At 43.3% G+C, this 15,715-nt stretch overlaps 1 long non-coding RNA gene across 1 annotated transcript; it reads right to left on the minus strand.

Moving 5' to 3' along the window:
- Nucleotides 1–4,060: 4,060 nt before the first annotated feature.
- LOC145867023 (uncharacterized) lies at nucleotides 4,061–6,618 on the minus strand. The gene is made up of 3 exons (XR_014383196.1): nucleotides 5,528–6,618; nucleotides 5,275–5,369; nucleotides 4,061–5,046 (listed from the first exon to the last, which is right to left on the minus strand). It is a non-coding gene; the product is annotated as an uncharacterized LOC145867023 (long non-coding RNA).
- Between the last annotated feature and the right edge of the window lie 9,097 nt (nucleotides 6,619–15,715).

The following is a 15,715-nucleotide window of genomic DNA, read 5'->3' on the forward strand; positions in this document are numbered from 1 at the left end:
TGACCTGGAGGCAGAACTGTGCGATTTCCTCTAGATATGTCAGCTGCAAAGTCAGAATTGGCTGTGGAAAATAATGTTGTTTTATGGTCTTAATTTAAGGGAAGGATTAGCAGTGTGGTTAGGGTTGAGGTAAGGATTAAAATCTGATTGTATTACTTTGTGCCTGTGCCAGCTAGTGAATACTTTGCTGAACTGCCTAGAGGGCAAGATTCATACCAATAAATGCCAACCTGCCTCCAGGGCAAGATTCATGACAATAAATGCCAACCTCCCTCCAGAACAAGATTCATGACAATAAATGCCAACCTGCCTCCAGAACAAGATTCATGACAATAAATGCCAACCTGCCTCCAGAACAAGATTCATAACAATAAATGCCAACCTGCCTCCAGGGCAAGATTCATGACAATAAATACCAACCTGCCTCCAGGGCAAGATTTATGACAATAAATGCCAACCTGCCTCCCATTCATCCCCTCCTTATCTTTACAAGGCTGCAGAACCTGCAAGCTAGTGATGTGGGGGTTCTCTCATAACCCTCAGTCCCCAGGTGGGTAGATGGCAGGTTGAATAAAGAGAAGCTAGTGATGTGGGGGTTCTCTCATAACCCTCAGTCCCCAGGTGGGTAGATGGCAGGTTGAATAAAGAGAAGCTAGTGATGTGGGGGTTCTCTCATAACCCTCAGTCCCCAGGTGAGTAGATGGCAGGTTGAATAAAGAGAAGCTAGTGATGTGGGGGTTCTCTCATAACCCTCAGTCCCCAGGTGGGTAGATGGCAGGTTGAATAAATAGAAAACAATAGGCTATATAAATCAATCCATAAATGTATAGTTATTATGTAATTTACACAAAACATTAAGGACACCTTTCTTTCCATGACAAACTGACCAGGCGTAACTCAATATTAGGAAGGTATCCTTAATATTTTGTCCACTCAGTGGCTCTGACCCTTTACGTAACAGTCAATCCTCTTTACCAGGAAACCTTCCTTAAATTTCCCCAAATGTTTCCACACTGCTGCTCTCTCACAGCTGCTCCAGGGCCTCTTGGGTTGAGGAGTCATTCTCTTCTAACCTGATCACAGCTGCTCCAGGGCCTCTTGGGTTGAGGAGTCATTCTCTTCTAACCTGATCACAGCTGCTCCAGGGCCTCTTGGGTTGAGGAGTCATTCTCTTCTAACCTGATCACAGCTGCTCCACGGCCTCTTGGGTTGAGGAGTCATTCTCTTCTAACCTGATCACAAACAAAGACAAGATTCAAACAAATAAACATGATGGTCCAACATAATGGGGGGGGCGGGGGTATAGGGAAGGTAGGGGACAGGAGGGGGGTATAGGGAAGGTAGGGGAGAGGAGGGGGTATAGGGAAGGTAGGGGAGAGGAGGGGTTATAGGGAAGGTAGGGGAGAGGAGGGGTTATAGGGAAGGTAGGGGAGAGGAGGGGGTATAGGGAAGGTAGGGGAGAGGAGGGGGTATAGGGAAGGTAGGGGAGAGGAGGGGGCATAGGGAAGGTGGGGGAGAGGAGGGGGTATAGGGAAGGTAGAGGAGAGGAGGGGGTATAGGGAAGGTAGGGGACAGGAGGGGGTATAGGGAAGGTAGGGGAGAGGAGAGGGGTATAGGGAAGGTAGGGGAGAGGAGGGGGGGTATAGGGAAGGTAGGGGAGAGGAGGGGGTATAGGGAAGGTAGGGGAGAGGAGGGGGTATAGGGAAGGTAGGGGAGAGGAGGGGGTATAGGGAAGGTAGGGGAGAGGAGGGGAGGTATAGGGAAGGTAGGGGAGAGGAGGAGGGTATAGGGAAGGTAGGGGAGAGGAGGGGGTATAGGGAAGGTAGGGGAGAGGAGGGGGGGTATAGGGAAGGTAGGGGAGAGGAGGGGGTATAGGGAAGGTAGGGGGGAGGAGGATTAGGGTATAGGGAAGGTAGGGGAGAGGAGGGGGTATAGGGAAGGTAGGGGAGAGGAGGGGGGTATAGGGAAGGTAGGGGAGAGGAGGGGTTATAGGGAAGGTAGGGGAGAGGAGGGGGTATAGGGAAGGTAGGGGAGAGGAGGGGGTATAGGGAAGATAGGGGAGAGGAGGGGGTATAGGGAAGGTAGGGGAGAGGAGGGGTTATAGGGAAGGTAGGGGAGAGGAGGGGGGTATAGGGATGGTAGGGGAGAGGAGGGGTTATAGGGGAGAGGAGGGGGTATAAGGGAGAGGAGGGTGTATAGGGAAGGTAGGGGAGAGGAGGGGGTATAGGGAAGGTAGGGGAGAGGAGGGGGTATAAGGGAGAGGAGGGGGTATAGGGAAGGTAGGGGAGAAGAGGGGGTATAGGGAAGGTAGGGGAGAGGAGGGGGTATAGGGAAGGTAGGGGAGAGGAGGGGGGGTATAGGGAAGGTAGGGGAGAGGAGGGGGTATAGGGAAGGTAGAGGAGAGGAGGGGGTATAGGGAAGGTAGGGGAGAGGAGGGGGTATAGGGAAGGTAGGGGAGAGGAGGGGGTATAGGGAAGGTAGAGGAGAGGAGGGGGTATAGGGAATGTAGGGGAGAGGAGGGGGTATAGGGAATGTAGGGGAGAGGAGGGGGTATAGGGAAGGTAGGGGAGGGGGTATAGGGAAGGTAGGGGAGAGGAGGGGGTATAGGGAAGGTAGGGGAGAGGGGGGGGTATAGGGAAGGTAGGGGAGAGGAGGGGGGTATAGGGAAGGTAGGGGAGAGGAGGGGGGTATAGGGAAGGTAGGGGAGAGGAGGGGGTATAGGGAAGGTAGGGGAGAGGAGGGGGTATAGGAAGGTAGAGGAGAGGGGGGGGTATAGGGAAGGTAGGGGAGAGGAGGGGGTATAGGGAAGGTAGGGGAGAGGAGGGGGGTATAGGGAAGGTAGGGGAGAGGAGGGGGTATAGGGAAGGTAGGGGAGAGGAGGGGGGTATAGGGAAGGTAGGGGACAGGGGGGTATAGGGAAGGTAGGGGAGAGGAGGGGGGTATAGGGAAGGTAGGGGAGAGGAGGGGGGACTTCCTCCATGTCCTCCAGACTTCGTGTCAGGTAAGCAGCCTCCAAGTCTACCCTCACCAACTGACCAGACTGAGTGAGTTCTGAACATCCCTCTCTGTCCTCTGATGCTGCGTCCAAGTCTTCTTGGGTCTTTCTGGTGTCTCTGTCTTGACTCTTTAGTGAGTTTTTTCAGTTCTTTCCCAGGCTGCCTGAAAAACACAAAAAGATGGCAACTACATAAGAGTTATAAACTATCAAAATAAAGAGAATCCCACACTCCATATATAAACTCCCAGTAATTTATTGGGTATTTACCAACGTTTCAGCATCACTGTGCCTTCTTCAGGGTGATGTCATCAATACTTGAACCAGGTTATGTTGACAAACAGTGCAATTAGTGCAACCAATGACAATAGAGAGGGGTGTGTCATAATGATTAAGTTAATTACAATGAATTAATGAAACTGTTAAAAAAACAATAGTTTATGGCATATTAAATATTTAAAAAATAGTAGCCTATATTATATATATCCGTCTCTCCATGTAATCTGATTCATTATGATCTAGGATCAGGTCCCCCCTCTCCATGTAATCTGATTCATTATGATCTAGGATCAGGTCCCTCCTCTCCATGTAATCTGATTCATTATGATCTAGGATCAGGTCCCCCCCTCTCCATGTAATCTGACTCATTATAATCTAGGATCAGGTCCCCCCCTTTCCATGTAATCTGATTCATTATGATCTAGGATCAGGTCCCCCCTCTCCATGTAATCTGACTCATTATAATCTAGGATCAGGTCCCCCCCTCTCCATGTAATCTGATTATTTATGATCTAGGATCAGGTCCCCCCTCTCCATGTAATCTGACTCATTATGATCTAGGATCAGGTCCCTCCTCTCCATGTAATCTGACTCATTATAATCTAGGATCAGGTCCCCCCTCTCCATGTAATCTGATTCATTATGATCTAGGATCAGGTCCCCCCTCTCCATGTAATCTGATTCATTATGATCTAGGATCAGGTCCCCCCCTCTCCATGTAATCTGATTCATTATGATATAGGATCAGGTCCCCCCTCTCCATGTAATCTGATTCATTATGATCTAGGATCAGGTCCCCCCTCTCCATGTAATCTGACTCATTATGATATAGGATATTTTTATTTTTATTATTTCAACTTTATTTAACAAGGTTGCTAGTTGAGAAGTTCTCATTTACAACTGCGACCTGGCCAAGAATAAAGCAAAGCAGTGTGACAGAAACAACAACACAGAGTTACATAGAATAAACAAGTGTACAGTCAACACAAAATTTAAAAAAAAGTCTATATACAGGTTGTGCAAATGGCGTGAGGACTTATGGCAATAAATAGGCCATAGTAGCAAAGTAATCACAATTTAGCAGATTAACACTGGAGTGATAGATGAGCAGATGATGATGTGCAAGTAGTGATACTGGTGTGCAAAAGAGCAGCAAAGTAAATAAAAACAATGATGAGGTAGGTAGATTGGTTGGGCTATTTACAGATGGACTATGTACAGCTGCAGCGATCGGTTAGCTGCTCAGATAGCTGATGTTTAAAGTTAGTGAGGGAGCAATAAGTCTCCGGCTTCAGCGATTTTTGCAATTCATTCCAGTCATTGGCAGCAGAGAACTGGAAGGAGAGGCGGCCAAAGGAGGTGTTGGCTTTGGGGATGACCAGTGAGATGTACCTGCTGGAGCGCTTGCTACGAGTGTGTGTTGTTATCGTGACCAGTGAGCTGAGATAAGGCAGAGCTTTACCTAGCATAGACTTGTAGATGACCTGGAGCCAGTGGGTCTGGCGACGAATATGTAGCGAGGTCCAGCCGACTAAAATGACCTGGGTTGCAATCATGAAAAAAAACTACCCGGCCTTCATTGTTTGACATTGAGAACATTGGGAGAGATGAGAGCTGACGTTTTAGTAAATGTGCAGATTACGTATCTCAGTCACAGACAAGAAGCTCAATTAAGACATTATCTTCACCACTGGGACTGGGGACAACAGGACCACAGGCCAAATAATACAGCTCAACACTTCCACACTACCACAGTGAGTAGAATCAGGCTTCTGAAAACAGAAAACTTGCAGAATTATTAATGATGAATTGTATTACACGTTATTAGACATGTCTGTTGTTGAGGAGGATGGGAGACCCACAGTATAGGAGCAGAACGCACAGAGATGTCAAAAATGTGTTTCAAAAATCGTCAAAGAGTAATTATTTTAACCTAAAGCATTTAATAAAGACACTTATAGTACAATATTATGGGGAATAGGAATGAGAGGGCTACTTACACCATTTTGGGAAGGGATCACAGCAGTGATTGAATGAGGGTATGAGGCATGAGTTGAGGTGTTCAGAGGCTTGACCAGTGCAGGGCAGGGTTTGACTGGGAAGACAACACAAAAACACTACACAGTGAGACAAAAGAGCTAAGAATGAGTTAGTCCAAGCAAGGAGTCAAATCATAGATGTGTAATAATGTGATTGTGTTTGTGATTGACTCTACATAAAGTAATGAGAGAAAATTAACAGGGGTTCCCTCACCGTGCTTGGAGAGGAAACATTCAATGTGCCAGTGGTTGAGTGGGCCACATGAGACGTGGCTTCCAGTTCATGTGAGGAGTTAGTTGACAATGGAAGTAGAGTGGTCATCGCTTGTTAAACCATGGAACAGGAGGGGACTTAGCTGGAAATACAAATAGCAGATACGTTCCCTTGAAGGTGAGCCATCGTAGGTTTGAACAACAAGTTTGTCCATGAAATTAAACACGGAATTCACATCTCGCCCACTTGGCAAATCAAAGTAGCCCAAGAAACTTTTTCTGAATAAAGCCCTGATCATCCACATACAGTACCACATACAGTTTTAACAATTTTGGAAACGTCAGAGTGTTTTCTTTCCAAATCTACCAATTATATGCATAGCTTCTGGGCCTGAGTAACAGGCATTTTACTTTGGGCTCGCCAGACTCTCCGAACTTCCGAAAACTGCCCCCTAGCCCTAAGACGTTTTAACGGTCCTCACACTGTTCATGCTCTCATTACATAGACGCGTACTGCTCACCTGTTCATCTCGTAATGAATAATGTGGAAATTGAGCAAGTTGAGGTGACTAAACTGCTTGGAGTAACCCTGGATTGTAAACTGCCATGGTCAAAACATATTGATACGACAGTAGCTAAGAATGGGAGAAGTCTGTCCATAATAAAGCCCTGCTCTACCTTCAACCTCTTGGGGCTAGGTGGGACGCTAGCGTGCCACCCGTGGTGCACTCCATCAACAGCAGGTGCATTTCAAGAGCGGCAAATTTGAATCCAAATAAATGTCAAAATTCACATTTTTCAAAAATACAACTATGTTACACCATTTGAAAGATAAACATCTCCTTAATCTAACCACGTTTTACGATTTCAAAAAGGTTTTACGGCGAAAGCATAAATTTAGAGTATGTTAGGACAGTACATTTACAAGAGTTGTGTGTAATGTTTTGTCAAGTCAAAGACAGGGTCACCAAAACCATAAAACCAGCTAAAATGATGCACTAACCTTTTACAATCTCCATCAGATGACACTCCTAGGACATTATGTTAGACAATGCATGCATTTTTAGTTCTATCAAGTTGATATTTATATCCAAAAACAGCGTTTTACTATGGCATTGATGTTGAGGAAATCGTTTCCCTCCAATAACCGGCAGTCAAGTCAGCGTCAGAAATTAAATAATTAAAATTAGAAAACATTGGTAAAATATTATATTGTCATTTAAAGAATTATAGATTTACATCTCTTGAACGCAATCAACTTGCCAGATTTAAAAATAACCTTACTGGGAAATCACACTTTGCAATAATCTGAGCACTGCGCCCAGAAAAATACGCGTTGCGATACAGACTAGACGTCATGTTGGGGAGATCTAAAATCGAAAATACTATGTAAATAATCCATTACCTTTGATTCTCTTCATCAGATGTCACTTCCAGGTATCACAGGTCCATAACGAATGTAGTTTTGTTCAAAAAAGCTCATCATTTATGTCCAAAAATCTCCGTCTCGTTAGCACATGATGTAAGCCAGCCGGACTTCTCGTCATGAACGAGGGGAAAAAATATATTTACGTTCGTTCAAACATGTCAAACGTTGTATAGCATAAATAATTAGGGCCTTTTTTAACCAGAACATGAATAATATTCAAGGTGGACGAATGCATACTCTTTTATAACGTATTGGAACGAGGGTACCCAACATCAACTCGCGCGCAAGGTGTCTAATGGGCCATCATCGTTCCATGGCTCTTGTTCGGTCAGATCTCCCTCCAGAAGACTCAAAACACTTTGTAAAGGCTGGTGACATCTAGTGGAAGCAATAGGAAGTGCCAAAATATTCCTAAACCCCTGTGTTTTTCAATGGGATAGGTTTAAAGTCAATACAACACATCAGGTATCCACTTCCTGTCAGAAAATGTCTCAGGGTTTTGCCTGCCAAATGAGTTCTGTTATACTCACAGACACCATTCAAACAGTTTTAGAAACTTTAGAGTGTTTTCTATCCATATATAATAAGTATATGCATATTCTAGTTACTGGGTAGGATTAGTAACCAGATTAAATCGGGTACATTTTTTTTATCCAGACGTGCAAATGCTGCCCCCTAGACCCAACAGGTTAAGATCTTTCGTCTGAACTATCCTCACCGGTCCTTGGCTCTGGATGACTACACGGGTAATGTCCGTTTTATCAGGGGTACTACTGGTATTCTGGCTGGCGGTAGAACTATCTCCTGTCCTAACCTCTACTACTCGGAATGGTACCGCAGTGTCGACAATGGTCTGGTCAAGGCCAACATACCATAACCCTAAATCCTCTTTCTTTATGCTTTTAATGGTCATTCCTATCTTCAAGCAATACTTCCCTTGCTCTGGATTGCAGTCAAAAACCCTGGCCTTCACTATATTCCATCTGTTTCTATATTGGGTGTGTGGATTGACATAGCCTTCTCTCTCTGTGTGAGCTATGATTCCATGAGTTACACCGGGATCTACACAGATATCTTCCCCATGAAGTCCGAGTCCTAGACTGCCAGGAGGTTAGGGACCCCATTTGGTCTGCATAGAACTCTATTGAGACATCCTTCCCTAACTCTAATCTCACTTCCTTTTTATCCAGATCGAGTGACCTTTTGTACCTAGGCCATAAAAACTCCTCATCTTCTACACTATGGGTCAAGTTACAACTTTCTGACTTCTCGAGTGGTTCATGGTGTATTAGGAATATGGCTCCCACAATCAGACAGCTCAGACTGACCAGTACCCCTGTAAAGCCCCACCCCCTCCCGGAGAATATATCACCGGCTAGAGGCCAACCCACACTTGCACTTCTATGAACGCACACAGTGAGGATCGGGCGGGTTTGGGAATCTTCATTAGAGAGGTAACCCCCGAACCTTATTGGTATTCGGTTCTTCTCCTAACTCTGTGATTGTTCGACAGTGTCAGTGTGTCTTACCCTCCCGCAATGTGTGATATGAACCCAGGTAGCTCTTTCAGCTATTCTCACCACAAAGGCTATTACCAGGAACACTTGGTATGGGCCCTCCCACCGTGGCTGCTTCCAGTTCTTTTCTCCTCAGGGACTGGATCCACACCCAGTCTCCTGGTTGGATTGAGTGAATCATCTTCTCCTGTAATTCACCTGTTGGACACAAAGTCTCGGACATACGGGTTTGGTTAACCATGTGTTCTGTTAGTGTATCTTCAACTTCTATGTCTACCTGTTCTGGCCTCCCTAACTCTGGCATTCTATATGGTTTACCTGATCAGCTAAAATGTAATCCATTATTTAAGAGAGAGATCCTACATTTTACATTTACATTTTTAGTCATTTAGCAGACGCTCTTATCCAGAGCGACTTACAGTAGTGAATGCATACATTTCATACAATTTCATACATTTTTTTCTGTGCTGGCCCCCCGTAGTAAACCAACTATCCTAATCGTGTCCACCCAGTAAGTTGTGACCACTTCTTCCCATTTAATATGCTTATCTATTATAAAAAATGTTTTTTTTAAGTAGTTCGTTATCCAATAGGCCACAAAGTGTTTCCGAACCTGCTCTACTATCCCCCTGTTGACACATGGCTCTGCCCATGTGTCAATCTTGCCGCATCTCTAAACAATGACTTAGGTAGTATTGGTAACTTATCATGATACCAAATACCGTCCTTATATAAATTGCTCCTAACTTCTCCCATTTCGAAATCCCTTTCACTGGTGCTCTACACTGACAATTTTAATACAGCGTTGTCTATGTTTACATCCAATTTTAAGAACTGCTGTGTCGACGGCTGCGGTTTATCCTCTCTAGGGTAGGTGGGACGAAATCGTCCCACCTACGTAACAGCCAGTGGAATCCTGTGGCGCGTTATTCAAATACCTTAGAAATGCTATTACTTCAATTTCTCAAACATATGACTATTTTACACCATTCTAAAGACAAGACTCTCGTTAATCTAACCACACTGTCCGATTTCAAAAAGGCTTTACAACGAAAGCAAAACATTAGATTATGTCAGCAGAGTACCCAGCCAGAAATAATCAGACACCCATTTTTCAAGCTAGCATATAATGTCACATATACCCAGAAGACAGCTAAATGCAGCACTAAGCTTTGATGATCTTCATCAGATGACAACCCTAGGACATTATGTTATTCAATACATGCATGTTTTGTTCAATCAAGTTCATATTTATATCAAAAACCAGCTTTTTACATTAGCATGTGACGTTCAGAACTAGCATATGCATATTCTAGTTACTGGGTAGGAGTGGTAACCAGATTAAATCGGGTATGTTTTTTATCCAGCCGTGTCAATACTGCCCCCTAGCCCTAACAGGTTAAGAAGACGGAGATTGATGCATCGGCGTGATGATTGTCCTCTTTGTACAGATGAAGAGTGTACTTCTGTAGAACTGTTTTCATTGTTTAATGATTCCCTGTTTTGCACCATGTGAAGGTAAAACACTCAGTGGCTCAACAGAAGCCATTTACACAGATAATGTACTAGTGTAAGAAAAATCCCCCCCAATGCTTTAACCTGTTGGGGCTAGGGGGCAGTATTTTCACTGCTGGATAAAAAAATGTACCCGATTTAATCTGGTTACTAATCCTACCCAGCAACTAGAATATGCATATACTTATTATATATGGATAGAAAACACCCTAAAGTTTCTAAAACTGTTTGAATGGTGTCTGTGAGTATAACAGAACTCATTTGGCAGGCAAAACCCTGAGACATTTTCTGACAGGAAGTGGATACCTGATGTGTTGAATTACCTTTAACCTGTTAAGGCTAGGGGGCAGTATTTGCACGGCTGGATAAAAAAAAATGTACCCGATTTAATCTGGTTACTAATCCTACCCAGTAACTAGAATATGCATATACTTATTATATATGGATAGAAAACACTCTAAAGTTTCTAAAACTGTTTGAATGGTGTCTGTGAGTATAACAGAACTCATTTGGCAGGCAAAACCCTGAGACATTTTCTGACAGGAAGTGGATACCTGATGTGTTGTATTACCTTTAAACCTATCCCATTGAAAAACACAGGGGCTGAGGAATATTTTGGCACTTCCTATTGCTTCCACTAGATGTCACCAGCCTTTACAAAGTGTTTTGAGTCTTCTGGAGGGAGATCTGACCGAACAAGAGCCATGGAACGATGATGGCCCATTAGACACCTGGCGCGCGAGTTCATGTTGGGTACCCTCGTTCCAATACGTTATAAAAGAGTATGCATTCGTCCACCTTGAATATTATTCATGTTCTGGTTAAAAAAGGCCCTAATTATTTATGCTATACAACGTTTGACATGTTTGAACGAACGGAAATATATTTTTTCCCCTCGTTCATGACGAGAAGTCCGGCTGGCTTACATCATGTGCTAACGAGACGGAGATTTTTGGACATAAATGATGAGCTTTTTTGAACAAAACTACATTCGTTATGGACCTGTGATACCTGGAAGTGACATCTGATGAAGAGAATCAAAGGTAATGGATTATTTACATAGTATTTTCGATTTTAGATCTCCCCAACATGACGTCTAGTCTGTATCGCAACGCGTATTTTTCTGGGCGCAGTGCTCAGATTATTGCAAAGTGTGATTTCCCAGTAAGGTTATTTTTAAATCTGGCAAGTTGATTGCGTTCAAGAGATGTAAATCTATAATTCTTTAAATGACAATATAATATTTTACCAATGTTTTCTAATTTTAATTATTTAATTTGTGGTGCTGACTTGACTGCCGGTTATTGGAAGGAAACGATTTCCTGAACATCAACGCCATAGTAAACCGCTGTTTTTGGATATAAATATGAACTTGATAGAACTAAAAATGCATGTATTGTCTAACATAATGTCCTAGGAGTGTCATCTGATGGAGATTGTCAAAGGTTAGTGCATCATTTTAGCTGGTTTTATGGTTTTGGTGACGCCTGTCTTTGAATTGACAAAACATTACACACAGCTATTGTCAATGTACTCTCCTAACATAATCTAACTTTATGCTTTCGCCGTAAAACCTTTTTGAAATCGGACAACGTGGTTAGATTAAGGAGATGTTTATCTTTCAAAGGGTGTAAGATAGTTGTATGTTTGAAAAATTTGAATTTTGACATTTATTTGGTTTCAAATTTGCCGCTCTTGAAATGCACCTGCTGTTGATAGGGTGCACCACGGGTGGCACGCTAGCGTCCCACATAGCCCCAAGAGGTTATTAAACAATGAAACAGTTCTACAGAAGTACACTCTTCATATGTACAAAGAGGACAATCATCAAGCCGCTGCATCCATCTCTGTCTTCTTAACGTGTTAGGGCTAGGGGGCAGTATTTGCACGGCTGGATAAAAAAAATGTACCCGATTTAATCTGGTTACTAATCCTACCCAGTAACTAGAATATGCATATACTTATTATATATGGATAGAAAACACTCTAAAGTTTCTAAAACTGTTTGAATGGTGTCTGTGAGTATAACAGAACTCATTTGGCAGGCAAAACCCTGAGACATTTTCTGACAGGAAATGGATACCTGATGTGTTGTATTACCTTTAAACCTATCCCATTGAAAAACACAGGGGCTGAGGAATATTTTGGCACTTCCTATTGCTTCCACTAGATGTCACCAGCGTTTACAAAGTGTTTTGAGTCTTCTGGAGGGAGATCTGACCGAACAAGAGCCATGGAACGATGATGGCCCATTAGACACCTGGCGCGCGAGTTCATGTTGGGTACCCTCGTTCCAATACGTTATAAAAGAGTATGCATTCGTCCACCTTGAATATTATTCATGTTCTGGTTAAAAAAGGCCCTAATGATTTATGCTATACAACGTTTGACATGTTTGAACGAACGTAAATATATTTTTTCCCCTCGTTCATGACGAGAAGTCCGGCTGGCTTAGATCATGTGCTAACAAGACGGAGATTTTTGGACATAAATGATGAGCTTTTTTGAACAAAACTACATTCGTTATGGACCTGTGATACCTGGAAGTGACATCTGATGAAGAGAATCAAAGGTAATGGATTATTTACATAGTATTTTCGATTTTAGATCTCCCCAACATGACGTCTAGTCTGTATCGCAACGCGTATTTTTCTGGGCGCAGTGCTCAGATTATTGCAAAGTGTGATTTCCCAGTAAGGTTATTTTTAAATCTGGCAAGTTGATTGCGTTCAAGAGATGTAAATCTATAATTCTTTAAATGACAATATAATATTTTACCAATGTTTTCTAATTTTAATTATTTAATTTGTGGTGTTGACTTGACTGCCTGTTATTGGAGGGAAACGATTTCCTCAACATCAATGCCATAGTAAAACGCTGTTTTTGGATATAAATATGAACTTGATAGAACTAAAAATGCATGCATTGTTTAACATAATGTCCTAGGAGCGTCATCTGATGGAGATTGTAAAAGGTTAGTGCATCATTTTAGCTGGTTTTATGGTTTTGGTGACCCTGTCTTTGAATTGACAAAACATTACACACAACTCTTGTAAATGTACTGTCCTAACATACTCTAAATTTATGCTTTCGCCGTAAAACCTTTTTGAAATCGTAAAACGTGGTTAGATTCAGGAGATGTTTATCTTTCAAAGGGTGTAAAATAGTTGTATGTTTGAAAAATTTGAATTTGGACATTTATTTGGATTCAAATTTGCCGCTCTTGAAATGCACCTGCTGTTGATGGAGTGCACCATGGGGGGGACGCTAGCGTCCCACCTAGCCCATAGAGGTTAAACAACGGGGCAGCTATTATTAGCTGGACTCCCGTCCTGAGCCATTGGCTTGAGCTGGAGCGGCTGTTATTTAAGTCCCACCGTGGGACTATGCTGGTGTTGTATACTTCAGTTGTATTGTTGTCACTTGTCCAAGGGCCCAGACAACAGCTAACAATGAAAAGACTGACCACGAAAGCAAAAGAAATGATGCATAGAGTCCGGTCCTGGTCTTTCTATGGCCACTGGGGTCACATATGACGATTCATCGGCTGGTGCATCTTCGTCTGGGTTGTGGGGCACTTTCCTGCAGTGGCTTGCGTGAACCCACGTCAACCGCTCTGCAACCATCAGGAGCACCTGGAATGGACCAGTCCAGCGCTGTTGGTGCCAAGTCTTTCTGCGGAGGTCTTTGTTGATCACTCAATCTCCTGGCTGCAATTTGTGGAGCTGTCCTCCTTTTGGTTCAGGCAAAGCCACTTTTATCCTGGGGAAAATAGACTTCAGAACATTGTTGAGTGCAGCACAGTAGCTTACCATTTGATCCTCGCAACCCGTCAGTGTCAAACTGTTCTGTGGGAACGGGGTGTTTAGGATTCCCATGGGTCTTTCTGTGAGTATTTCATGAGGTGCTAAACCAGGGGGTACGATGTGCACGTCCATGCATGTACATCCGAGCCAGAGGCATTACTGTTACCTATGACAATCCGGTCTCAACCTTCCTCTGACTACATTGTTAGTCATACAAACCACAACTCCTCCCCTTTTACACAATGGTCTTGGCCATTCTCATTCCCCCAGGCCATTGGCAGATCAGAAACATCCTGTAGAGAAAACAGGTTTTAAACATAGATGGGTATTGCAACAAAATAGCCTCCAACAAGTTCTCAACCAATTTATCAAATCAAATGTATTTATATAGCCCTTCTTACATCAGCTGATATCTCAAAGTGCTGCACAGAAACCCAGCCTAAAACCCCAAACAGCAAGCAATACAGGTGTAGAAGCACGGTGGCTAGGAAAAACTCTGTAGAAAGGCCAGAACCTAGGAAGAAACCTAGAGAGGAACCAGGCTATGAGGGGTGACCAGTCCTCTTCTGGCTGTGCCGGGTGGAGATTATAACAGAACATGGCCAAGATGTTCAAATGTTCATAAATGACCAGCATGGTCAAATAATAATCATCACAGTAGTTGTCGAGGGTGCAACAAGACAGCACCTCAAGAGTAAATGTCAGTTGGCTTTACATAGCCGATCATTGAGAGTATCTCTACCACTCCTACAGTCTCTAGAGAGTTGAAAACAGCAGGTCTGGGACAGATAGCACATCCGGTGAACAGGTCAGGGTTCCAGCAGGTCTGGGACAGCAGGTCTGGGACAGGTAGCACGTCCGGTGAACAGGTCAGGGTTCCATAGCCGCAGGCACAACAGTTGAAACTGGAGCAGCAGCACGGCCAGGTGGACTGGGGACAGCAAGGAGTCATCATGCCAGGTAGTCCTGAGGCATGGTCCTAGGGCTCAGGTCCTCCGAGAGAGAGAGAGAAAGAGAGAAAGAGAGAAAGAGAAAGAGAGAAAGAAAGAAAGAAAGAAAGAAAGAAAGAAAGAAAGAAAGAAAGAAAGAAAGAAAGAAAGAAAGAAAGAAAGAAAGAAAGAAAGAGAGAAAAAGTCTCCACCTCAATCACTTCCTTAACTTCTCTAGGGCCGGTGGGACGAAATCGTCCCACCTACGTAACAGCCAGTGGAATCCTGTGGCGCGTTATTCAAATACCTTAGAAATGCTATTACTTCAATTTCTCAAACATATGACTATTTTACACTATTTTAAAGACAAGACTCTCATTAATCTAACCACACTGTCCGATTTCAAAAAGGCTTTACAGCGAAAGCAAAACATTAGATTATGTCAGGAGAGTACCCAGCCAGAAATAATCAGACACCCATTTTTCAAGCTAGCATATAATGTCACAAAAACCCAGAAGACAGCTAAATGCAGCACTAACCTTTGATGATCTTCATCAGATGACACACCTAGGACATTATGTTATACAATACATGCATGTTTTGTTCAATCAAGTTCATATTTATATCAAAAAACAGCTTTTTACATTAGCATGTGACGTTCAGAACTAGCATACCCCCGCAAACTTCCGGTGAATTTACTAAATTACTCACGATAAACGTTCACAAAAAGCATAACAATTATTTTAAGAATTATAGATACAGAACTCCTCTATGCACTCGATATGTCCGATTTTAAAATAGCTTTTCAGTGAAAGCACATTTTGCAATATTCTCAGTAGATAGCCCGGCATCACAGGGCTAGCTATTTAGATACCCAGCAAGTTTAGCACTCACCAAAGTCAGATTTACTATAAGAAAAATGTTATTACCTTTGCTGTTCTTCGTCAGAATGCACTCCCAGGACTTCTACTTCAATAACAAATGTTGGTTTGG

The sequence above is a fragment of the Salmo salar genome, unplaced genomic scaffold, assembly GCF_965601325.2.
Source record: "Salmo salar unplaced genomic scaffold, fSalSal1 ptg000152l, whole genome shotgun sequence".
NCBI lineage: Eukaryota > Metazoa > Chordata > Actinopteri > Salmoniformes > Salmonidae > Salmo > Salmo salar.